Source organism: Ochotona princeps, chromosome 5 (assembly GCF_030435755.1).
Source record: "Ochotona princeps isolate mOchPri1 chromosome 5, mOchPri1.hap1, whole genome shotgun sequence".
In the NCBI taxonomy this organism is placed as follows: domain Eukaryota; kingdom Metazoa; phylum Chordata; class Mammalia; order Lagomorpha; family Ochotonidae; genus Ochotona; species Ochotona princeps.
The window spans coordinates 90,769,694-90,796,408 of NC_080836.1; the positions used below are offsets into that span (position 1 = coordinate 90,769,694).

General features: G+C 56.2%; 1 protein-coding gene across 10 annotated transcripts in view; it reads right to left on the reverse strand.

Moving 5' to 3' along the window:
* The window catches only part of TNS1 (tensin 1), a 203,458-nt gene that overhangs the window by 105,503 nt on the left and 71,240 nt on the right, over nt 1-26,715 (reverse strand). The window contains exon 1 of one of the 10 annotated variants that reach the window (XM_058664992.1): nt 12,828-13,090. The exons of the other annotated variants lie outside the window; for them this stretch is intronic. The gene's annotated coding sequence lies outside the window, so the exon portion shown is untranslated. Of the gene's footprint in view, nt 1-12,827; nt 13,091-26,715 lie in introns of those variants that run through there. 10 annotated transcript variants of the gene reach the window in all.

The window sequence follows — 26,715 nt, forward strand, 5'->3', positions numbered from 1 at the left end:
AAAACCACTCCCAGGTTGACGTCTGTTCCACATTATGCACTCGGAGGTAGGGGTTATCAGCCCATTTTACAGATGAGGAAATGAGGCACAGCGAGGTCAGGTCCACAGCACAAGGTCACACAATCAAGTCGATAATGGAAATAGAACCAGAGTTCCACTCTAGCAATGCCCAAAACCTCAGCTCTGCCCAGGATCAGGCGTCCTTGCCCACTGGGGTGGGGGGGGGGGGTTCACAGGAAGGCATTCACAGAGAACTGCTGGCTGAAGGAAAGCAAGGCAGGGAAGCAACTCATGCCCTCTGTGCATGGCCTAGAGAGTGGACTGGGCCATGTTTAGGGTCCTGGAATAGGTTGAGACCTCCAGAGCTGCTGGCAGGGCAGTAGTAGGGCGAGTGAAAGCTAGGAGGCCAGCCTGGAAGCAGTAGCTGCCACCAGAATAAAAGGTGGTTCTGAGCAAGCAGAGGATAGAGTTGTATATGTGTGGTTTTTGATGGTGGGGGTGTACGTCCAAGGGACCAAAGAAAATGGAAGAGCTGGGAGGTGGGAATTGGGAAGCCATGAAGGCCTCAGGTTGGCCTGGAGTGGTCCGGGAAGCCTGCATCTAGGGAATGAGTGGAGGAGATGAGCAGGCAGCCTGGAATGCAGACAGCAGAGCTGCTTCTGAGACACCCAGAGTGCAGCAGCAACACCCCACCCTTCACCTCCCCCATTCCCCCAACCACTCCACCCCGACCCAGCCCAGCCCAGCTCGGCCGGGGACTGCAGGAGCAGGGACTGGTGGCACGGCCTGCAACACGGGAGCATGGCTTCTAGGAAGTTCCTAGAAGAAGCTGCACAAGGCAAGGGCTGTGGGCTGTGGTCAAGGTCCTAGCCGAACCAAGGCCAGGAGGAGGAGGTGACAGGAAGGCACAGTCACCGCACAACACATACCAAGACCCCCCTACGGGCTGGGCTCCCAGCTAGGAAAAGAGAGAGAACAGCCGTCTCCAGCAAGGGAACACAGGGCTCAAGGGAACACAGGGCTCAAGGGAACACAGGGCTCAAGGGAACGCAGGGCTCAAGGGAACACAGGGCTCAACGGAACGCAGGGCTCAACGGAACACAGGGCTCAACGGAACGCAGGGCTCGGTGCAGCAGCCTGCCTTGCAAACAAGGAGTTCCTTCCAGGATGGACTCTGGAGAGGAGATTACTCATTGGGGTTCCAACCCATCTGATTTTCTAGAAATTATAACCAGAGGGAAGCTGTCTTCAACCCCTCACCCCCTACTCCCCACAGAGGGTGTCTGTCCTTAGAAAAGATCAGTAAGGGACAAAAGTCTTCAACCCTAAGTTGTGTAGGACAGTCAGGCAGGAAGGATGCATGGGAAAAAAAAAATCTCTGCAAGCAGTGGGAAAAAAAAGAAAACCACAGTGGCAAAGGTCTCAGGAACCGCCTCTGGGATGTGTCAGTGTAGCCGGCGGGACGGGTGGTGGAGGGAGGGAAAGGAGGGGGCTGAGAGCTGAGCCAGGAACTCCTGGACGGGGGCCACACTCACACCCACACAGACGTCACCAGCCAGCCACACAAAGAGCAGTCCCTGGTCTTGCAAGGGACCACCAACCACTTCCAGGGGCAGGATGACAGCTTCCAGACCCCCTCACTCCCTTCTACACCGGCTCAGCTCCTTGCAAACTGGAGGCATTGGCTGTCCTGACTCTGAACAGCAAGGATGGGATGAGGTACCACCAGCAGGCTAACAGCTCCGGATGGGAAAAATCCCACTCGTCCCGAGAATATCCACGGCAAGCCAGGTGCATGCCACAGGGAGCAGCAGGATGGGAGGCAAACTCAGAAGGAAAAGCCAGACCCTTAAAGTCTCTCTCTGGCCTTTGTGATTCCTGAGCCCTCGAAAGCTCATGCACCCCCTCACCTGACCCCATGCAGCTTCACACTGAACCCTAACTAACCCAGTGGGCAGCCTAATCGGTCTCAGACTCCAACACCTTCTGCTAACACAACTCCACTGGCAAATGCCTGAACACACCGAGAGCCAAGGATCTCCAACTAATGGGCAGAGAAGTGAAAAAGCGCTGAAGTGGGCACCGAGCCCAGGCTCAGCGCTCAAGATTCCATTCAACCTCCCTGAGTCAGTCTCTCCATCTGTAAAGTGGGAGCATAGCAGAGGATGGGCGTGTTAAGTTGGCAGATGACATGGATGGAAATGTCTGGAACACAGAGCATGCCCAGCGAATGCTCGCTGCCTCCTAGTCTTGCAATGGCTGTGAATTTCTTTTTTTTGTTTTGTTTTGTTTTTTTTTAAAAGATTTATTTATTTTATTACAAAGTCAGATATACAGAGAGAAGGAAAGACAGAGAGGAAGATCTTCCGTCCGATGATTCACTCCCCAAGTGAGCCGCAACGGCCGGTGCGCGCCGATCCGAAGTCGGGAACCAGGAACCTCTTCCAGGTCTCCCACATGGGTGCAGGGTCCAGGGCACAAGCAGGGAGCTGGATGGAAGTGGAGCTGCCGGGATTAGAACCGGCGCCCATATGGGATCCCGGGGCATTCAAGGCGAGGACTTTAGCCACTAGGCCACGCCGCCGGGCCCAATGGCTGTGAATTTCTAAGGGACTCCAGGGTGCTTACCATGTGCCAGGCTCAGCTCTGGGTACTTAAGCCTGTCAGCTCATGTGCTCCTCACCTCAACTCTGTGAAGTGACTTTTCTCCCTATTCTGATCTCATGGAATGAGAGGAGACAGGGGAGATTGCACCAACTGAAAGTCAACGAAATTCCCCCTAAAGAAGCATCAGGTGGGGGTTTGGCCTAGTGGTTAGGATGTCCATGTCTGATAGCAGAGTGCCCAGGGTTCAAGTCCCAGCTCTGCCTCTGACCCCAGCTTCCTGCTCCTACAGGCCCCCAGGGAGTCGCATGGCTCAAGTACTCTCCAAGTTGTCGGTTCCAAGCTTCAGCCTTGCCCGGGGTCCTGCACCACTGTGGGCATCCAGAGACTGAACCAGTAGGTAGATGATCTCTGCCTCTGTTTCTCAAATAGTTTGTTTTTGTTTGTCTGTTTGTTTTTTTAAGAAAGCCTCTGCTTTTTTTTCTCTGCACTCTCCACGCTCCCCTGGCATAAGTTTCCAGTTATTTCCAAATTCATTCAAGCAGAAAACTCCTGGCCCACAGGTGGCAGAGCCAGGTGGGGGACAGGGTCACTGTCGCGCACAATTAGTTCTGGAACCAGGTCTGCTCCAAGAGGTGAGGCTGTGTGCCAAGAGCCCCTGGACGCAGCTCCAAGTTTGCTCCTTGAAATTCCGTCTGTGGCTCCGACGCAGGAAGCCCCTCTGGGTCCCAATTAGCCAACAGCAATGACTTGAAGCGAGGCCAGCAGCAAAGGCACGAGGAGGCCTGGCTGTCACCAGTATTGTTCGGCTCCATCTGACGCATATCCACCCTCCCCTGCAACGTTTCCTTGTTCCTGAGGAGGACCTTAGAGATGCACGCATCCGAAACCATGGCTGGGGGGAAGACGGGGGAGGATGGCAGGGAGAGGGGAAGCAGCGGAAAGACCTGGCCCAGAAAACATAGACAGATTCTACACAGATGGGAGAGACACCACAGTCAGCTCCCAGCACCCACCCCAGGCACATACCCAGATTATCGCCACCACCAGACCCATAGGCCAAGTCACTCCTTGAGGCTCCGGCCCCACCCCTGGCACAGCCATGGCCCAGACAGGAACATAGCAGCCCTGCCAGCACACCCGCAGGCAAGGGCAGTCAGCCTGGCCCTGGGCATGGCTGAATTCAGGAAGCTGGGATCAGGGGTACAGGGTGTAGGGTGCAGGGAACCTGCCATGTGTGTGGACTTGGGGAGGGGACTCAAGCAGGCAGGGTCGACGGGGGCGGCAGGGAGGGGTGGATGGAAAGAGCAGCCCTGGGTCCCAGAAGCAAATCCAAAGCTCCCATCAAAGTACTCACAGAAGCCTGGCTGGGCAAGCGGTAAATTCCCCTTTGGACTTGCCTGGTCCACTTCAGCCCTTCCTAGCCATCCCAGGTGAAGGAATAAGGACACCAAGGAGGCGGTGTCAGAGAGGCAGGTGCACAAACAGGATGGAGCTGATAGGAGGACCAATGACTTGCATATTACGGAACAGAAACAAGGGGAGTAGGAATGCCAGGGGCGAGCAAGGACATCTGAGTTGTGGGTTCCAAGCACTGTTTGAACACTTCCAGAGTGTGCATGCTCACCAGACACGCTGTCCCCATTCATCTTCTCAACCACAGGTACAAGCAACAATCCCTCCTTTCTCCACAAGAGGAGCAGCAAGCAGCAATGACTTGGGCAAGGTCACATACACCTAGAAGTGACTGTGCAGGAATGGCCAGATTGCAACCAAGTCACCTAGACGCCTGGCCAACAAGACGAGCAGCTGTAGGGCCCAAGGGAGTCGAAGGTCACGGATGGTGGGAGGGGCTAACTCAGGGAGAAGAGAGGCAGAAGCAGAGAGGGTAGCACATGGCCAAGGGCCCCTGCTGGCCTAGAGCTCCAAATCCTAAGAAGGCCAGAGACTGGGGAGCTCTGGGAGCTATGATTCAGTGACAGAGCCTCCGGGAGCATTTTTGCACAGTCTCGGAGCCACCTGCCCAGCAGAGTCAGAGCCGTTACTCACAGCTCTTAGTCACTGGGCCTCTGTGCCCCAGCCCCAGCCCCCGCACATCTCTTCCTCCCACTCTCCTCCCCATGGCAGCGGTGGTAGCGGCACAGCTGAGAGGCAGCCAGCAGATCTGTCCAAGTCCTCCACCCCTCTCCTCTCCAGCTGCCTTCCTGCCAGCACATCCCCACCTGAGTCCCTGGGGACAGAGACAGCACATTCTGGCCCACTCAGCCCTGCCAGTTGTTGGCCTCTGCTTATGCCAAGGAATCAAGCCACCTAGAGGAGTGGTCAGCAGGCAGAGCAACTTCCCTTTCCAGGCTGGGGTTGAGCTATGATAGACATCTCAGCGGAACTCCCAGGAGACATCCAATGGCCCTCACTCAGCCCCCCACTTCCATGCTGGACAGCTCAACAAAGGCCTCCAGAAATACCCAGCAACTTGCACAACTTCAGCACTCCAACCTCTCACTCTGCACCATGCAGACTCCTCCCTGCTAACATCCACTCCTCCTCCATGCTACGGACAGGAAGTCTGAAGGCAAGGTACAGCCAGGGGCCAGGTGCTGCTGGGGGCAGAACCACATACAAACAACGAAAGCACATCACACTCCTGGCCACTGACTGCCACCAGTCTGCCCAGGAGGTAAGGACCAACCCTAGGACTTTCAGAGAAGGCAAGAAGCAGAAGATGCCAGGCAGGGTCCCCGCTGGGCACTTGAGAGTCCAGTGTGGCTTCCTGTTGGGTCACCTCTCCTCCCCAGCTCCCACCCTTCCCCCTGACTCACCCCTGCTCTCCCAGGAGCTCCAGCCTAGAATCCAGGCCTAGCTCCCACGTTCAGCTCAGCACAGCCCAGCCAAGCAGCCACATGTGTGGTGGCGGAGGCAGCTGGAAAGCCACTGGCTAATTGCTTCCAACCCCCCTTCTAGCCCTTGGGCTCTCCTGTCCATCCCCTCCCGGCCTGGCCAGCTGCACTCAGGCCAGCCGAGGAGCCCCGGCTTCCAGCCTCACCCTCTCCCCCTGCAGCAGGAACAGTAATAACAAAAAGAACCACAGGATGTACAGCTGTGCAGAATGGCCTGTATGCCAGACCCAGCTCTGGTTAGGGACGCTGTCCATGGCCACATTGACTGCAACAGGGGCTTGGGATTCCAACCCAGACAAAGCAGCTACTAAGTCTGAGTTCTTGACTCTCCCCACCCCCACTGCCTCGCACTGGGACGGGACCTGGCTTCAGAAAGTACAGCTTCTGAAATGCCTACTCTTTCATCAGCATAGTCCCTAAGCACCTGCAACGTGCCAGGTACCTGGCCTTAGAGACACTCCACATTCCTCTTGGCTCTCTACAGGTGGCCCTTGTCCCTGCACTCCCCAGGCCACTTAGAGTCAGGCTGGGTTCCTCCACCCTGAGTGGGGGACATTCTTATTCTTCATTCATTCATTCATTCAACAAACAGTGAGGAGCGCTGTGTGTCAGGCCAGATGGTTCTGCCACCCTGAGGGTCATGCCAGATGGTAAACGATACCCCAGAAGGAGCCTCCTGGTTCCTTAGAAATACCAGCTGCCTGTGCCTGACCTGGCCCCAGGCCTGCCTTGCCCAGGATGGCTGTGCCGCCTCACTACTGGCCAAGTCCTCTTCCTGAAACACCTCCTCATCACCCTTCTCCTCTGTTGCTCCTTCTTTCACTTGGCCCAGAAACTCCTCCAACCCCCCCTGCCGCACCAAGGATCCCAAGACTCACACCTCCAGCCTCTCCCCAATGCCATGTTCCCCACACAGGCCATGTTCCCCACACAGGCCATGTTGGCAGCACCATGCCACTGCTAGAGGCAAGACACTGAGCTGAGCACCTTGTGAAAAGCATCTTATTCCAGCCCTCCCATAGCACTGGGGATTGGAATATCACCCAGCATACAGATGCAGCCAATTAAGGCTCACGCCCAGATCACTGAGGGAGGTAGCAGCCAAGCTGAAAGGGATGCTACAGGTGGTCCAGGTTGGAGTCCTCCTTTTATACATCCTTGCAAGCAAGTCACAGCCCCTGCGCATGCCTGCTCCTACCCCCAGGAAGCCTTGCCTTGCTCCCCTCATAAAGCTCCTTCTCACCCTGCAAAACCCAAGTCCAGCGTCACCTCCGCTGGCCAGCTGTCCCCACCCGGCCGTGGCTGTTAGCTGCTTCCTGTTTGACACTGCTGCTGTGATCTACACAAACCCTGTCCTGGACTCGAATTCGACTATGTCTCTCCAGCCTTTCCAGCCCCAGACCTGGCACCCTGCCTGGCAGAAGGCCGATGCCCTAAAAGGCTTTTAAAGTGAAGAATCAGGAAGCCCCATGTGCCCAGCTAGACTTAGCCAGCTTCCACATAACCTCCGTACTAGGCACAGACCCTGCCCATCACCCAAGGAGCCAGCTCTGGGGTAGGACACCTCTTCTCCTCCTCCCTCACACTCTCAACCACAGACAGGCATCAAGTGCCCCCTTCCCGAATGTAGTCCACTCCCCTCCCCTGGCCCTGTTCATGTCCTGGTGCCAGCCCCTCTTCCTGGTCTGGCCGACCCCTCTATGCTCCATCAGCCCAGCCGTTTCTGGGAGTCTTAGCCGGTGATTAGGGCCCTAATCAGCAGGACTTCCTGCCAGCAACTGCCAGCGGTGGGGGTGGGGCAGGAAGCAAGGTCAATTCAAGGTGAAGTTGTGCAGCTGGGGACCAGGGGAGGCCCCTGTGAGAAAATGGCCTCCAAGGCCTTTCAGCCCTAATCCTCCTCAGCCTTCCTCTCCAGGTAAGGCCACTGAGGTCGGGGGCAGGGGCAGCTCCTGCACCCCCCCGCCACACTGGGGTGGGGCAGGGGTAGTAGACACCCCCTTCATCCTTCATGCTGTCTTGAAGTCCTCATGTCCCATGCCTCTCCCTCTACTCCGAGTCTATGGAATGCTCCCCTAAGGGCCAGCTATAGGCCAGCTGATTGCCCAGCTCTAGTCAAAGTTACTGGCCAAAGGTGAAGCCGTTGTGTAGCAGGGCAGAGGTAAGCAGGGGCTGAATAGAGGAAGCCAGGAGGAGGGGATGGGCTGAGCACAGGAACCCTCTCCAGCTGTCAGGCTCATCAACCCAAACCCATTTTCTCTCTCTCCAAAAAAATACAGCTAATGCCTTTTGCAGCTGCAGCTGGGCGGGCCAGGGGTTGGAAAATGGAGCTCACCCCCGACCCCCAGCAGCCCCAGCCTCTTGGGTGGGAACCAGGGTGGGCAGAGAACACAGCTTGGCAGGCCTTGAGAGCTGACCCCTGCTAATGAGGAATGTCAGGGGCACCGGAAAGCAGAGAACCCCAGCGAGGGCAGAGGCCTGGGATGTCCGGGGAGTGAGGCCAGCGGTCCTCCCCTCCCCTGCTCTCCCTCCCTACCCAGCCGTGGGTTCAAAGCTCCCAGCTTATATGGGACACAGGAAGGGCTGGACATGGTCCCTCCACCCCAACTCCTTGCCTAGAGTGTCAGGGACAGGAATGCTGGGAGACCCAGAAGACACAGTTGCCACAGTTAACTTGGGGACCCCACTTTGGTGCCAGCCTGTGGGTGTAGCCATCTGGAGGTCCCAGCTAGGCCTGGGAGTCTCCAACTCAGGGACTCTCATCGAGGGGGGATGGGTTGGGATCCCAGCAAAGCAGTCTGAGGCTGGCTTACAATAATGCACATTGTTTACAGTGATGGCCACTTTCTCAGAGCCCATTGTAAACAGAGGGCTGCACAGGCTCCCTGGGAGGGCACAGCCTGCAGAAGTTACCTCTGCTCCCCGCCTGCCCCTAACTGAAGAGGGACAGTGCTAGAACCCATTAAGAGCAAACCGGATCACCACCTGGGAGAATCCTGCCAACAGCCACAGCAGCACCCAAGGATGTTCAGTGAGCCTTAGGAGCGGCATGCAAAGTGCTCTCACCGAACGCCCTTATTTGAGCATCGTGGTAAGCAGGTACTGGTCTTATCTCAACATAGAGGGAGGAAACGCAGGCTCAGAGAGTAGAGAGGGTGCCATCCCTGGCCAAGGCCACACACCTAGTGGCCATCCTGAGGCAGGCCCCCGGCGCCTGGCTGCAGATCCACATTCTCCACCTCCCCTGTTTCCAAGCCTCCCAAATCCTCCCCCAGGCCTTGCGGAAAACCCTTTGTCAGATTCACAGTGAGCAGTCCCTAAGCCCAGCACAGCAATCAGCAACCAACAGGAGGCAGAAGGTGCAGGCCTGGCCTCAGGGAGCCCGCACATCAGCTTGCAGGCTCAGAGCAGGCAGGCAACATGTGGGGACTGGACACAGTTGCAGCGGGTGGGAGGGTGCCACAGTCTCTGCTGGAGGAGCCTGGGGAACCAGATTCATGACTAGAGCCCTCACAGTGGCAGAGGGCGAAAACATCCAGGCATTCATGGACGTCCCCAATCAGCTCCCCACCACCCCACCCCACTGGGACAGTCCCTCCAGCCTCCCACGCCCAGGCTTGAACTCCAAGTTTGCAGCCCTAAAAAGGCAGAGATGACGGAGCCCCACACAAGCCCTGGAGGAGGCTTGCACCAAGGCCTAGCTTGGGCCCACCTCCACACCATCCTACCCCACCCCAGCTACTAAGGCCACCTCCGGGAAGGAAAGCAGGTGGGAAGAATGAGAAAAGGAGCAAGGTCACCAAGCTAGGTACTGTCCTGCCTGGGACACAGTTGCCACACTTCAGGGGTCCTGGAGCCTCCTGGAGTGGGAAAGGGCTTCAGACCATCTTCATCAGGCCATTTTCTTCAAGTAAAGAAACAGCAGAGGGGGAGGGTGTGACCCTGCATAAAGGAGGGGCATCCGGAGGTGGGCATGATCAGGATACCAACCCTGCCACCCCCAACATCATTGTTCCAGCTGGCGAATGCCTACACCTTCGCACACCTAACAGCTCTGAGAGCTAGGAGAGGCAGGCACTGAGCCCCTGAGCCAGAAGCCAAGGTGGTAACACAGCAGGGACCCATTGTCACATCTGCTTCTTACTGAGTTCAGTAACTGAAAGAACTTTCCTTCTGTCTCCTCTGTCCCCTATCCCCTGCCCATCCCCCAGCTGGGCCTCAGTATCCCTTCTGAGATCAAAGAGATTCATGTACCCAGAACTAAGCCAAGAAGCCACAGTGACCTGCAACTAGGGACTTTGTTAGCCACCCCAGTGCCTACCCTGTGTCTCCCTATCCTTCCCCATGCTGCCCTGCCACCAGAGCTGGGCTCCTGCAAACCAGAGGGTAGGGTGACTGCATTCAGCAGCCTCCTGTGGTCCCAGGCTGGTGACCAGGTACTGAAGTCACACACTGGAAAAGACTCTCCAAGCCAGGGCTAGAAGAAGGGTTACCTGGATTGCACACAGGAATGACCACAGGTTTCTACTGGTACCCAGGAGGGCAAAGGGGGTCACAGGGCATCTGCAGGGGGAGGCAGGCTAGGATAAGAACAGAGCCTGGCAGCTCACCTGGACCTGCCCATCTCGGCTAACCCAAGTGGATCTGGGAATTCTGAAACCCTGCCCCCACCCACCTCTCTTCTGCTGGTATGAATGGCGTAGGACTGAAGTGGCCAGGTGAGAAGGGCCCTGCTCCTCTCCACCCTCCTCTCCTGAGAGGTCCTGAGAACAGCACCCCAGGCTTGTGCACACCCCCATGCTAGTTACACAAAGCCCTTCCGGCCACCCTGACACCCCTGCCTGATAAATGACAGCTATGCCCAGTTCTTCACACTTAGGATAATACCACAGCCCTGCCACCCACCTGACATGGTGAGCACTGCCCAGTGCCCTCCACCACCATCCATGAGCCCTGTGCGTCCCACACAGGCACAAGACCGGGTCTGTATGCTCACTGTCCTCCCCCAAGGGTGTCACACAGTCCTCCTGGAGCCAAGCAGCAGGCCAAGAGGAATGGGAAAATTCTGAGACCCTATGGGGGAGTGTGAGGAGACAGTGGGTTAGATGCTGAGCTGTGGCTGTGAGGCAGGATGGCATCAAGGATGCTGTGAGTCTTGCCATGCCCACGCCTCAGGGTCAGAGGCCACGGCTTCCTAATCCCCCATTCCAATGTCCGAGAATTCCCCAGCTCCAAGAATCCCAGGCCCTCGGCGTCCCCAGAGACCTTAAGGGTCAGCCCTGGAACCACAGCCCTGCTCAGGAATCCTTCCATGCCGCTGTCCAGCCTCTTCCAGAACTCCCCCACACATATACAAGATGGCAAACTCACCACCTTACAAGGCAGGCTGAGCCAAGCTCCTACCTCTGGGCATTCCCTTCCTTCAACCCAGCCAAACCCCATTCTGCCCTCCTTGTTCTGCTCTTCCGTAAGAAGAAATAAAACGCCACTGAAGGGTCCCCACGTCTGAGCCTTCAGCCATCATCCAACAGTGAACAGCTGAGGGTTCCCAAACAGTAACCTTGATCTCTTATTACCTGCCCCCCGGCCCAGCACCATCCCAACAGGCGACCGGTGTTGGACATGGCCACCCCCATGGGGAATTCTGCAATGGGGATTTGAGAAAAGTGAAGTATGAAAAAGTAGCACAGGATAAGGAAAGTCTGGAAGGGCAGCTGGAAGGGTTCAAGGTTTGGACGCAGAGGGTCCCAGGCTGGCTGCTCTGCCACCCAATAATTCTCAGCTGAAGATCAAAGTGCTGCCCCCCAACCCTGGCCCCCAGCTAGAGCAGTCACCTCCCCAGGCCCTCCTCTCCACCTGCCTGCCCTTCCTCCACAGGCAGCAGAATCCCTAAGCTGGGATCCCAGCACCAAGGCCAGCCAGAGCTCTCCCACCCAGACTCACCATGCCTCCCACGTACCTGGTCTGGGAGCAGGGTGGGGGAACTGAGCAGGTCTCAGGGCTGAGCAAGGTTTGAAGTCCTGGGAGAGGACTGGTGCAGGGTGGGCAGGGGGCAGAAGGGAAACAGAGTAGCTGCCAGCTGGCAAGGACTAGAGTCACCAAAAGCCACGTGGCAAGCACAATGGTCCCCACGTCCCTCAGGACAGCTTCAGGAAAGGGAAAGCGTGCTCCCCTTAGAACACACACCGAAGGGGGAGCTGCCCCCACTACTCCTCTTACTCCTACCACCACCCTGGATCCCAGTCCAGCTCTTTCCCATGCAGCAGTACCCATCCTTCACCCACAGCCCAGCTGGGAGCACAGCAGCCTCCCCTGGGTGCTCCTTCAGCACACCCGCACCCCACTTCCTCTTCCAAGACAGTAGTCAGCTCAGAGACATGTAGGCAGGCAGTCCTGGCCCTGGGCCTGAATGGGGGTGAGGGGACAGTCACTAGGGTGAGCTCTCCAACTTAGGACGGGGTGCCAGGTGGGCACCAGAGGCAGAGGAGAGGAAAGAGAAGGAGGCCGGAGGGGTGGGGGCAGGGAGCAGCTGCCCCTGTCTGTTCATTAACTACCTGGATTAGCCATTTCTGCCCAGAGGGGCGAGGAAGGAGCCAGAGTGGCTGGTGGGGGGGAGGGTGGCAGGGGGCACTCATGCCAAGCTGTGCCCATGGGCCAGGGAGCACACACTCTAGGGGAGCAGAGTGGGAAGGAACCTTTAACCCTGGCCTTCCCAGGCCCACCAGCCCCTGCACTGCTGCTTTGGTCAGTCTCTGGGAAACAGAACACCCCAAAAAGGAAGAAGTAACCCCAAGAGCAGCTCCAGGGGCTAGAAGGGCAAGAAACAAGGAGGAAAATTCCCCCACATGTCCCCCACCGGGTCATGGCAGGTTGGGAGTGAACGACAGTCTCCACACCACCCCACCCCACACCACCCCACCCCGCCTGTGGTAGGTTCCCCCTACCCGGCCCAGCAAGCTGGCTTCAGTCCCAAGCAACCACTGACACCAACAACTTCCCCAGCAAACACAGCTACTGACGGGTGGCTGTGTGTCAGCTCAGGGACAGCCGCACCCCAGGTCCCTGCCAGAACCACACACATACCACCACCTGCTCTCCAGACTGGGGACTGACAAGTTAGCCCTCAGGAGCTTGCCTAACTCAGGCACATGTGACGAGACCAGCCTGAACCCACCTGCCCTCATTGACACCTTGATTGATGGTCCTGTCAACAACCTAGGTACATACAACAGCCCAGCATCCCCTGCTCGCTCACGCTCTCTCTCTCTCTCTCTCTCTCTCTCTCTCTCTCTCTCTCTCTCTCTCACACACACACACACACACACACACTCACCTTTCCAGCACGTGAGTCACTGGCTGGGGTGCGTGTCTGGACCAAGGGGATCGCAGGACAGGAGCAGTGGGTAGTTGTGAGGGCAGCAGCTCTGGCTGGCAAGAAGCCGGTTGCAGAGAAGAAGGCAGTGAGCAGGTCTTAAGCCCAAGCAGGCAGCGGTGGGAAAGCCAAGCTGGTCCCAGGGCCACTGCTGGGAGCAACTGAGCGAGCAGCAGACGCTGCTGCTGGCCCGGCTCCCTCCCAGCCAGCCAGCCAGCTCAGGGCGGGCCAGGCCAAGCAGGCAGCAGGCGCACCGCCTCCTTCCCGGAGTCAGCCAGCAGCGCCCCCCCCCACCTCCCAGCCAGCCACCGCCTCCTTAACCCCTGCCGCGCCCGCTGAGCCAGCTGCGTGCACATCCAGCAGCCAGCAGCCTGTCAGGCTAGGGCAGAACACCTAGCTGGGCAGCAGGCTGGGAAGTCTGGCCTGCGCCCTTTTCTTCAGCCACTTGAAAGCTGAGGGGATGAGCCCTGGCAGGGAAAGGGGCACCAAAGAGTCAGATGCAAAGAGGTCCTGGAGGGACAGAAGGATGCTGTACTCAGGGTAACAGTCCCAATCCTGTTAGCAACAGACAAGAGCCACTGCAACTTGTGCAGAGGACGCGGCTTTTTGCTATTTCCAGCCTCTACTGTGAGTGGAAGCCAGGAATGTCGCTTCTGAACCCTATCTGATGTGGGACAGATCACGCCCCCCAAAAGAGATGGATGGATGGATGGAGAATTGGGTGATGGAGAGATGGATGATGGATGGATAGATTGGTAGATAGAAAGATACTGGTGGATGGAAATATGGTAATAGCAAACATGCCAAAGTGTTCATTATGGAATCTAAGAAGTTTGCAATATCAACATTCTTGTAGATATTGATTCTTTATAATAAAAATAATTGGGAATAAGTGATTAGGAAGGTGTGGAACAGCTAGCTGTGGTGTACTGGGTTAAGCCACCACCTGTGATGCCAGCATCCCATAAAGGAACCAGTTGTAGTGCCAGTTGCTCCATTTCCAATCCAACTCCCTGCTAATGCACCTGGGAAAGCAGCAGAAGATGGCCCAAGAGTGTGGGTCCCAAACAACCAGACCTAGATGAAATCCCTAGCTCTCTTGGCTTTGGTTTGTCCCAGCCCTGGCTATTGTAAGCCCTCTGGGGAGAGAAGCAGCAGATGAAAGATCTTTTTCTCTCTTTCTCTCCCTGTCTCAGCAACTTTGCCTTTCAAATAAATATCAATCTTTCAACAAAAAGGGCAGAGGGCACAACACATAAATGACAAAGGTGAAGTAAAGTCATTTGCTACACAGCTACTCAAGCCAGTCACTTCAAGAATATGCTCTCGGTCATCAAATCTCGCTGGCCACGACAGCTGAAGGGGACCTGAGAGTGTCAAATGACCTGCTCCAGGTCAGCCAGGACTAGGGAGAGGAGGCACTAGACCTAGACAAGCACAGCCTCGCTCCACCCAAAGACAGCAAAGAGGCGAAGAGTAACAGACCACACTGCAAGACACCCAGCCCCTGCTCCCCCAGCCCCTTCTCAACCCTGCAGCGTTATCCTGCCTCATCCTTACAGGGCAGCCCCCAGGAGGCTTGGGTCCACCCCATCAGGTGAGGGGCTGGGGTCTGTCTCAACTGTCTCCTGTTCTCTGCAGGTAGATGGAGTGAGGACGCTATACAACCAGAAGTCCCCTCCTTTTCAGGCATCCAGAACAGCCGTGTACATACACCATCCCACCTGCTGTTCCCACCAGCCATCAGCAACCTGACCGGTACTGAGCAGCCCCTTCCCCAGCCCAACTCTCCCTACAAATCCCACATCATACCATCCTACCTCCTTCTCTCCCATGAGCAGTCAGGGCTCAACTCAAAAGCCAGAGCCTGTGGGTCCTTCTCCAGCCACCCCTCTTGGATCACACCAGCTCCTCCTGCAAACACCCAGGCCTCCCATCCTCACGACCAAGGCAACAGCGGGCACTCTGGTTGCTCCCACTTGTTGAGCAATGAGAGATTCCATCCCTTTCCTGCTCTGGGCAGCACCCGGCAAGAACTTAACACAAAGTAGATCCTCAATAAACGTGGAATGAAGAAGTACATGGCAGAGAGAACGGTGATTAATAATTGAGCAGAAGGGCACTTAAACCACATAAGGCTGCCCAAGGCTGTACCAAGATAATTACATGCAGATTTTGATCTTGGAAGTCACTTAAGCGCTGGAGTAGGCAGCAAGACTGCCTCTGCTGGGACCCAAGGAACCACACGTCTGAGACGTATCACACCCTCCCCCCAGGTCTGTGTCGCATCCAGCAGGTCCCAGTCCGCATCCTCCACCCAAGCCTGCCTGCTCCAGAGCACAACCATGAACTCAGCACATCCCAGAAACCACAGCCACAGGAAGCCACAGAGCCAGCAGACTTCAGAGACAAAGAGCAGCCTTCCCCCTCATTTCCAAACACTGTCCCCTGGCACGTGCATGCACGCATACACACACGCGCACACACACACGGAATTCGGGACTCCCAGGGTTTCCCATTTCTCATCTCGGCCTCCTCCCCCACTTCATGAGCCAGCCCACAGCCCTTCCCCTCCCCCCTCCTTCCATCCCCGAGGACAGGGCTGCACATCTGGTTCCAGTTGTGGTTGGTCCATCCAGGGGTAGACCTGGGGCTTTCTCATAAAACTGAATAAGCCCGGCCTGGGAGCCTGGTGGAGTGGGGGAAGGGTTGAAGAGTGGGGGAAGGAGAGAGGAGGCCAGGAAGCGGGCCCCAAGAAGGGCTGCTTGTAGCACACCCCGGTCCACGTCCAAGTGCCTGGTTCGAGTCCCAGCATCTGACCAGTTGCCTATTGGTGTGCACTCTGGGAGGCAGTCATGATGATTCAAGTAGCTGGGTCCTTGCCACCCGCACAGGAGACCTGGATGGGAATCCTAGCTCCCCAGCTATGTGAGATGGGACACCTCTCTCTCTCCTTTTCTTCCTTTCTTTCTCCTCTCAGAGAAAAGGAAACAAATTGATTGTTTTACCAGGACCCAACAAAGGAGCCAGGCAGCGCCTGGCATCCAGCAGGCACTCAGTGGCCACTTGTTAGCTGCAGAAGTCAATGACAGGGAAGGCAGGCGCGAGAGAATGGGACAAAGGCAGCATCAGAAACAGATCCTGAAGGAGCAAAGAAAGGGACAGAGCTGGGGGTGGCAGGCGACAGCACGCAGTGACAGAGAGGCCATTGAGAAGAAGCCGGGGAATGAATCGTATGTGGAGGGGCCAGGTGCTGAGTTACCCACTTGCCCTGGCACAGGAGGGAACGTGGTAGGAGGAAGACCACAAGGAGGAAGGCAAGAGAAACACGGGTCCTTGCCATGCATGCAGAATCCCTTGGCCGCTGGCCCCTCAGTAGGCAGGAAGAGGAAAGCGGTGAGCCCAGGGCAGCCTGTCTTTGCTCCTCCATGTCATTTGAATCAGCTTCATCTCCCACCTCCAGTCTGCATCACATACAACACAACTGGCCATTCTAGGCCCCCGTGCTCCTTGGAAAGGACCCATGTCACAGGGTCCCCTCATCCACAGGGCTAGCAGGGAGGGGTCAGCTTGCCAAATCTCCCTCTGATTGGGGACACCGACACAGGAACATTAACTAAAGGGAGTTTGCTTGAATCACCCCCTCACTGGTGCCCACCCTCCTCCCTCTCAGTCACAAGAGGACAGGACCACATGCTCAGGCCTCAGGGTAGGGGCCACTGGACACAGCTCTTCTTCCCTCTCAGGAAAGCCCTAGGAAAGGAGTCCCCAGTGCACAGGCAACTGGGAGTTAGGCCTGGAGTGTACCCAGGCATGAACAGTGTCTGCATTGCAGCTGCCCTTACCCCTTCCAAGCACAGCCCTCTCCCAGGATCACCAGTCCGGAACCCCACTGGCAAGAACTTTCACCCATTGCCCCTCCCTTCAGTTTATCAGCTGAGCCATCCCCTGTTCTCACCAGTCCATCTATATTTGTATCTCATCTGCATGGCAGCCAGGCAGCCAGCTCTTTACTGCTCACACCCCCAGGGAGGCAGAAGGGGTGGGTGGCCACATTCCACTTCCTACTCACATCTGTGCCACAGCCTGAGAACAGAGGCTGGCCAGACATGGGAAGCATGGGGCAAACTGCCTGTCAAGTGCCCAGTCTTGAGCCACACACTGGCACCCCTCTATGCACAGACCCTGTCCCAGCTTGCAGCACCAAGACCCTTAGGTTGGGGGGTCAGGGACCTAACTCCACCCTACTCAGCTACCAGCACACCCCCATCAACACCACACTCAGTCTCAGGCCCTCTGGGCTGGACTCTAAGGTCCCCTGTGAACATGCTTCTAGGCCAACACTAGTCCTGGCTAGAAGGTGGGCTTTATTGCCAATTTCCTCACACGGGTCCCCAGATGATTCCCCTGACAAGTATGGGTGTACAGCTCTCAGGAGACTTAGTGGACTCCTGCACCTGCCCCCTGCAGCCTGGACCTTCCCAGGGAGCCCACATCACTGCCCTCCATAACCAAGGCCAGCCTCTGTACCCATGACCACAAGAGGCTGAGCCTGCAGGACTCAAGACACCCCCAGACCCCAGTGAATTAACTGGCTCTCTCATGGGGCCTGGCATGAGATTCCTGGAGACAAGACGGAGTGCTATGTGGATTGTAGCCAACAAGCAAATGGCTGTAGATCCATGTTAACCGCCGTACCTGCCACAGGGCTCTGTCCTCTGTCCTGGCTTGTTCAACATACTTATCAGAAACAGGCTACACAGTAGCAGGGAGGTGACTAAGCACAGGTGGGGGTGGGGAAGCAGAAGGAAAAGCAGAGGTGCTAAGCTTAGTTGAAACTCAACACATACTTCAAAAAACAGGATTCGCAAGGGAGCATTTCTCTTGGGGTAATGTCCAATGGCTCCGAGAGTTATAAAAACTCTGGTGAAGGTCTAAGACTTAGTGAAAACAGAAACTGAGCTTAGCTGACAATTAAATGGCTATTCCCTACCCCTCCACACACACACAAAGCATAAGCACAAACACTTTGGGTTGCATCAATAAAGGCATGAGGTCAAAGGAGGTGAGAGCTCCACCATACTCCATGTTTCCCAGACACCATCAGAAATGTTGAGTATTCAGAGGAAGATGGCGGTAGAACCAAATAAATATTTGTTGGATGCTAAGCAAAAGGAAGCGTTAAAGAAAGTGGGCTCAACTGACTACAGATCATAAAGGACACAAAAGGTACTACCCAATATTTGAAAACACATCTTGGGCAAATGAGCAGGGAAAATCACCATCCATGCCCAGCTCTGTCCTTCCAGGGACAGCACGGGTAGCTGCTAGGGAAGGGACAGATAGCGACAGGGCCAGGCCTGTGCAGGTGCTGACGAGGGAGAGTGTGCTGGCCACACCACACTGCCATAGCTGACCTTCAGCCAGGCCACTGCAGGCCTGGGCGAGAGGAGGAGGCCAGCCGGCAGCTGCATATTGGGCTCATGCATTGGGCAACAGGCCTCCTGCTGGCCAACTCTTCTGCCGCTCCCAGTTACCCCTCCCACACTACCCAAGAGCCCTTCTCTGAAGCCCAGAGCTGCCCACTGGTCCAGCCTCAAGCCTGTGGCTCCTATCTCCTCTCTCATCACCTGTACAGCCTTCCTCCTCCACTTCCTCCTTACTCTGCAGCACTTCTGCCTCTCCCTTTGACCTCTGACCTCTTTCCTCTGGCATGTCACTCAGAAACCCACTCCCTGCCCTGTGTTCTGTGGAGTGTTCTCAGGGCTGGAGAGAACCCACACCCCAGGAGTCCCTTTGCCGCACTTTGAAATGGGGGCCCTTGTTCCCGAGGTACTGGAAGCCAGGAACTTGGCATTCTCCTATCAAGGCCTGGAAGCAGAATGGAGAGCAAATGAGATGGAAGGATGTCAGCTAAGACTGCAGCTCCACTTCTGGCTGCAGCACAGCCAGGGGGCATCCGCAGGCTCCTGCTGCTACACACCCTGTACCATATGGGCTCTCCTGGCGTCCCACGGGAATCAACGCCTCAGAGGACTCCCTTGCACCTGGAACTCCAGAGAACAAATCCCTTCCAAACTCACACCTATACGTGCACACACATTCACACGCATGCACACTACATACTCAAACACACTCCCCATCCCCAGGGGGATTAGCCAGACATTCCTGCTCTTTCACAGCTTCTGGATCATTCCACACTCCAGGTGCTCAGATGCTATTGCTCTGGTTCAGCTGGTCTTCACTCATTCATTCATTCGTTGTTCATTCATTCACGGCACAGGTGCCTTCTGAGTGCCCACAGTGGGTAGGTCCTGTGAAGCCCTAAAGGAGAGCAGAACATGAGCAAAGCCAGATGGGGCCCCTGCCCTCATGCAACACTCAGCCATAGGGGTGGGGGACACTGAAGAAATGAAAACATGAACAGGGTAGAGTGAGCTGTAGGTGCGGAGCAGAGGCCCGGTGGCATAATGGTCAGAGCTACCATCTGTGTCACCAGAGGGAAGAAGTACAAAACACCGAGCTTGGAAGCAGGTCCCCAGGGCCCAGGCGCCTGCACCAAGGGGGTCCCCAAGAGAGGCAGCAAGGTCTGATCTGTTGAGACTGCAGCCTGCCTTTCCCATGTCCGCAAGAAGGGACAGAAGGACCCTGGGTTGGGAGGGTCCCACAGGGCTTGAATGAAGGACCCACCACCTGCAGGTGTGGCACCAGCTCCGGCAGGGTCCCTGTGCTCCAGGCAGAGTCACAGCACAGGTGAAGGCTGCAAAGTGGGCATAGCCAGGGCACCCTCTCAGCAGGGCCCCTTTGGGTGATTGTCTTCTTAGAACACAGTGTTCAGCCTGCGGGTCCTGGCTCAGGCAACCCTCCTTGGCCTAGCTCCAGCTGCCTGTTTAATAATGTACAGCCGATCGGCCATTAACTGCGGATTAAAAAAAAAAAGTTGATGGTTGTTTTTGTTGTTATTGGGTTTTTTGTTTTGTTTTGTTTTGTTTTGTTTTTCTCTTTTCCTTCTGGGCAGTCAGTAGTGGTTGTGAAAAACAAGTCTTCCCTGGCCAGCACCCAGGGTGACCACGGCCTGCCCCGGCATTCTGGGGCATCCGTGTACACTCCACCTGCCTGGGCCCGCCTCCTCCCCTCCTCCCCTTACTCACTTCTGGAGCCCCGGCGCCAAAGTGCCTGCTTCCACCTCCACACTCCTGGCGACACCTTGGGTCTGCTCCCCCAGGGGCAAAGATGTAGGATGAGCTACTGGCAGGGCTCAGACAGCTCCCCATGGGCCCTGGAAACCTTGGGAATTTGCTCCCCGGGAGAGCCAGTCAACAGACAGTGGAACTGGGAAGGCCCAACACAGTGAACAGTGCAAAGGCCAGTGGTGGGCTCTCCTGGCCTGGGCTTGGTGAGGGAGTCAGGCCCAGCAGCTCCTACCCTCCTTGAATCCCTTTTCCTGAGCTCAAGCAGGGAGGGCTCAATTGCTAGAAATCTCCTAGGAGAGCAGCTGGGGTCAAAGGGGACTCTAGTGGACAGGAGGGTCCTGACTATCTGAGGCAGCAACCCAGCACAGTGATGCCTAACACACTCTCCCTGCCTCTGTAGCCTGGCAAGGCCCTTCCACTGCCACCCAAATAGAGTAGAACCTAGTGCCAGGGAAGCCAGAGCTGCCAGGAACCAGCGACCCTGAGCCAGTTTCATGCCTTCTCTGGGCCTCCATCTCATTGCTGTGCCATCTGTGAGTGACATGAGCTGCAGCTCCATGGTTCCGCCCCATGAATCCTTGTCAGTAGAGGTTGCCAAGTCCAGGTGCAATGTAGCCTGGGGTCCTCATTGTGATGATGAGGAGGAGGAGGCTGATAATGACCAATGGCAATGCTATTATCCCTAGGTCGGACCCTGTCTTTCTCTCAGCAAGCCTATTAAGTACCATTACTATCACTGTGGATGCAACTGAGCTTTGTAGAAGTTAAGTCACATGCCCAAGGTCACAGAGGGCGAGCACCAGAGGCAAGACTTGCAGCCAGGCCATCCAACCTCGGGCTTCTTTACCAACCACAGAAAACAGCCCAGACACCACTACCAGCAGCCCTGGCAACCCCTCTCACCCCACCTGTGCCCCTGTGTCTGTGTTCCTGTCTTCTGCCATCCAGCTTCCAGCCTCCCATCACATCCTGATGGGGTCCTCCAGCAGGGTACCCCTGCTTCCAAAGTTCTCTGGGGGTACCCACACGAGCACTCTACCTCTCTCTCTCTTTTCATCTCTCTCTCTCACACACACACAGCCCTGCCTACATTCACAGAAACTCACCCATGCAGACCATGCTTTCAAACACAGGCTCACATATACACCTGCACACACACACACACACACATACACACACACAAATCCATCCATGCACAAAGCTCCAAACACCCACACTGGTAGACATTTGGTCCACACAGGCATGCACATGCATGTACACTCACACACAGATTCACACACTCCCATGCATACACACTGACCTATAGGCACCCTCAGGAGCTCCATCCATGGGCAGGTGGGTGCAGGCACCCGCGGGGCTGTCTGGGCAGGCAGAACAAGCGGGACAGGTGTTGGCCACGGCCCTAAGGGGTTACTCCAAGGTAAGAAGTCTGCAGCTAATAATACTAGAGTGCATTCCTGGCCCCAGATAAGCAGCCCCAAGCATCCTGGGTACGTTCTGGCCTCAGGGTCCCAGCCCTGTGGATTTTACCCACCCACAGCGCAAGCCTGGAGGAGCCGCAGGGCCCGGCGCCTGCTGACACAGACACCTTGGCGAGGGCCAGGCTTCTCTCCCTTCTGGTCTGCTCAGCTCCTTCCTCCCCAGGCCCCCCTCCCCTCCAGTTTGGGACCCACTGTGGGCTTCAGTTTTCCTTCAGACACCGACACAAGGAAGGAGAGAGGAGGGCTGTTAACCATCCAGAGAAGTGATTGAATTCCAAGTTGTTCTCCCTAGCATTCATGTCCAACACCCAACTCCCAAGCTACACTGCCTCCAGAGATGGTTCCTCACAGAGCTGGGGCTGGCATGCAGGCTGGGAAGCCCCGCCCACAGGGGTTAGGGGCGGCACCTTGTCACCTGGCCTCACCAGAGCCTGAGCACATCACTTCCCAGAGCCATTTGACACACAAGAGAACTGAGGCTTCCCTGGGCCAACACTGAAAGGAAGTTAGAGACCCAGAACTCAAACACAAGTCCTCCAACTTGTAAGCCAAGGCTGCTGCCTAACCTCAGTCCATCCCTCCTCTCCCACTCCCTCCTGGCTGACTCCTGGAGTCTTGAGTGTGCAGACAATTGGGTTCTGTGAACTTCTCGGTGCACAGGCTCCAGATCTGGACTGTAAGTCACACACACACACACCAGGGCCATACTCCACACCCTACATACACACCAACAGCCACCTGGGGGCTGTTCTGTAACCTCTGCAGGTGCCCCAAGTTGGGAGGGGTGTCCCTGGACCGGTGGACAAGAGGACATGTACCCCAATCCCTGGAGTTGAGGGGATGCTAGGCCACATGTGGGAGCTAGAAGATAGAGGTGCTCCCCACCCATAGGGTCAAGAGGGAGGGGCCTTTGGATTTTAGGGCTGGGACACAGTAAAACAAGGCAGGGGCATCTGTGACACCCAAGGGAAGGAGGTGGCAGAGAGATGCAGGAGCTAGGGGCTCACGGGCTTCTGTGAGCCGGGGCAGCAGTCTCCACTTCATTCGCTCTCCCTCCCTACAGCAGTGTTCTGGGCCACAGCTCTAAAATCTGCATGTGCACACACACACGCACAGAAACACAAAAACGTGCACACAGGCATGGAGACATACACATGAACATGAAGACACACATGCATATGCACAGGCAAGAAGACTCAAGTGCACATACAGGCAGAGACACAGACGTAACACACAGGCACGGAGACACACACATGAACACGGGAACACAAGGCACACACGCATGAACGAGTCCCTCCTAGCAGACACCTCAGTTAACAGGGTCCAGAACCATGCCAGGCACTCCTCCAACAAGGACACTGCAACCCAGAGAAAGGCAGTGACTTCCCCAAAGGTGCCCAGGACCCACAGGCCATAGCAGAGGAGGATCTCCTCACCCCCATTGGGTCCCCCAGAGGCCAGTTCTCCAGCTGTGAGGTTTGCCGGGGAAACAGCATCTGTAGAAACGACCAGGGCTGAGAGGGGGTGGTCGGAGGCAGGGCTGGAGGCAGCATTCAGGGACTTGACTTTCCCAGTCCCAAAGGGTCAGGGAGGGACAGAGCAGCTGACCAGGCTCAGAGAGGGCAGGGCTTTGGCCAGCGATGAAAGCAAAGAGCCCAGGGCCACGGGAGTGAGGCTATGGTGGGCCGTGCAGCTAAAGGAGGGCGTGTGTTCCCAGGCCAGCCCAATCCTGCTGCGGTGCCCCATGGCTGGCTGTGTGGCCTGCCGGCCCTGCTTGGGGCAAGCCAAGCCGCCTTACATGGACATCTCAGGGACATCATATTTATCAGATGAGGCATCCAGGGAGACAGCCTGGAGAGCTCCCCCACTCCTTGCTGACTTCAGCCCAAGGTACATCTCTCCCTCCTCCCACTGGATGTCTGTGGGGACCAGAACATCAAGGCCATGGGCAGGGGGCAGGAAGCTGGAGGGAGGTGGGGGCTGATTTCACTGGTTGGGAGTGGCTGGGGTGTGTACCAGGGAAGAGACAAAGGCAGGACCAAGTTCATGAATGACAACTGTCACACACTCGGGGCCAGCAAGAAACTATCAGCTGTGCGTTCATGGCCTGGATTCAAACAAGGCAACCGAGACATGACGTTGGTTTAGATCACAGAGCAGTAGCTGACCTTGAGAAACCATTATTAATTATGTTAACCGGGATCATGGTACTATGACCATGTTCAAATAAGGCGTGCTTATCTGTAATGGTACACTCTGGAGAGTATTTGAAGTGAAATGATATCATGTCTGGGAGTTGCTTTCAAAACGTCCCAGCAGAAACAAACAAAAAAAAAGAATTAAAAAGCGAATGAGGGGAAAGCGATGAAAAAAAAAAAAACCAGCAAACATTGGGAGCCGCTGCAGCAGGTTCAAAGGATTCATTATACTCCGATCATTCTTGCAACTTTTGACATTTCACAGCTTGGTAATAAGGAACCAACACACACACAAAATAAACAGCGAGGAGAGAACATGTCCCCAAGTATGACAATCAAGATCCATCGGGGGAGTGTTGTTTAACAATGTTAGCATGTGGGGGTTGGGAGGAATTCTCTCTTGCCAGTTTTCTCCCTTAGAATGCATCAAAGGTTCAAACAGAAAGCCTGCAGGGTGCTGACACGTGTAAGGACAGCACCTTGGAAACAGTCAGCTGTGCCTGCATCCTCATGTATGGCGGTACACCAGGGGCCCCACTCACAGACGCTGGGCCAAGGCCACCAGGGGCTGGTCAGCCAGGATAGACAGCAGGCTGGGACACTGCTATCCATCAAGGGCATCTCTGCTCTGGCTCTCCCATCCTCAGGAAACCCACCAAGGAAGACACCGCACCCAATGACAGATGCGGAAAGTGTGACCAGGAAAGGATAAATGACTTCCAAGGCCCCTAGGCCTGTAAGTGGCAGAGACAGGATTTGAACCTGCATCTCTCCGGCACCTAAGCCTGCACTCAACAGGGCCTCCCAAGCAAACAGTCAGATATCATCCAGTAGGAGAGTGAGGCCAGCGGCAAAGCAGTGAGAGCCAGAAAAGAATACAAGAAGGATGCGATCCGTGGCAGGAGAGGGCGGTGGGGAGGGCCTGGGCAGGCATCATCGCACAGACCATAAGGGAAAGGTAGTAGCGGGCTGGATGGAGATTAGACTGGAAGGTAGAGACAGAAGGAAGCAAGTGTTGATCTGAATTGCACAACACACCACATGTCTAAGCTTTGGGGCTGGACTCAGGCCAGCCAAGGACAGGAACGTGGGCAAGGTCACGCCCCCTGAAGCCTGGGTGGGGAGTTCATCACGCCTAATTAATAATAATGGGGAAACAGAGGCCAATTCTCCAGCTGTGAGGCTTGCAGGGGGAAACAGCAATGACTGGGTCCATCCATCGTTCATGCGGTCCTAAAACAGATCTGAAGAGAGGGTTGGTGGTGGGCAGCGCCCTGGGAGGGGGCTACCCTCTGTCCACGCTCCTAACTACACCACCAGAAAACTGTGGATAGAATGATGGAGGTCATGGGGCCTTCTGCTGCCATGCTCTCAGCACATGGGTGGTCCCCACACCCCCACCCGAGCCCACTATCCGTCCTGCCTGGAAGGCCTGGCCCTCAGCATCTTGCCTCCTGTTTCTGCATCTCCTTCCACAGCTGGGATCCAGTGCCCTGGCCTAGGCGGGAAGAGAAAGAAGAGAGGATGCCAAGCGCTGGGACATCAACCACCCAGGCTCGATTGCCCCCACAGGTCAGTTGTGTGACAGTAGATTGACCTCTGTCCCTCAAGCCCCCATTCACAGCCACTTCCTCTGGGGTTGGTGCCTGCTGGCTTCCACAAGGACAGCTCTGCTCCTCTCCTTCTTGTCACATTTTCTATCATGGACTTGCCCATGGCAGATCCACACTGGAGCCCTTGGCTCTCTCCAGCTTCTGACCAGACAGAGCCAAAGAAAGTGGCAGGGTGGCCAGCAGCCGCATGCAGCGGGCAGGAAGAGCGAGGGAGGCCTCTGCTGGACTGGATGCTTCTGAGTAGAAGCAGGGGGAGAGGGGCCAGGAATGTGGTGGCGGCAGGGGCTGGGGGAGGGGAGATGCCTCGCCGCTGAGGTCAGGCCCTATTCGAAGGAACTGGCAGAGTGTTTATCATCATCCTCACTTGGGGGGAGGGGTGCGTGGCGAGATGTAGGGGGGAGGTGAGACGGCTGTCCAAGCCAGGAACAGAGCTCTCTGCAGTGGGGGTTGGGGAGCCCTGCACAGGGGCCCCATCAGTGATTTCACTAAACCCCCAGTAAGTCGGGGCTGGGGGATATGGGCTTCACACAAAAGGGCCCCCAACTCAGCAGCCCTGCCAGGAACAGGACAACCGGTGCCCAAGGTACATGCTGGCCAGGCTCTATACAGACACCCAGCAAGCAAGACACCACTCAGAGGAGCAAACGGAGGCTGAGACAGCCCTCTTGCTGCCCATCTCGCATCACTCTCTCAATAGGCTGGACTCACAGGGGTACATGCTGGAGGAAGGGGGCAGGTGGTCTATGCATGGCATGCTGGGAATGCAGGCTCCCCCCACACAAAGCTCCCCCACAATACACACACTCAGAGCACAGGGGTTGCGGGGCTACTGGCCAAGCACAACCATCTCCACTGGGGATTCCAGTGTGGTGTCTCAGCTGCCTCCCCAGCCTCCTGGCTCACTCTACCACCAGCCCCCAGTGGGGGACTTTAACCTGCTCCCCCTGAAAGTCACCCAGGCATCCCCTGACTGTGCCTGGGACCCGCTCCCACCACCCTAGGCCGGCGGGTCCCCAGGGGTTGACTCAAACACTAGATGTTATAAGCAGGCATTACACAGATGTGACCAAGATCTATGGTCAGAGACCTGAGGAGAGGAGACACTGTACGTGCACCTAAACCAATCAGGCCAAGACCAGAAAGGCAAAGGCAAGGTTACCTGGACAGGAAGACATTCAGCTTCTAGAACATGCAACATCAGCAGTGGCTCTGGGTTTCCAGATTGTCCCCAACTAATCAGCACCTACAGCCGTGGGAGCCAGTCCCTTGAAAGAAATCTTGGGGTACCTGCATTTAGTCTAGCATTTTAGATGCAGCTTGGGAGGCTGAAACCTTGGCATTGTGATCTAAGCCTCTGCCT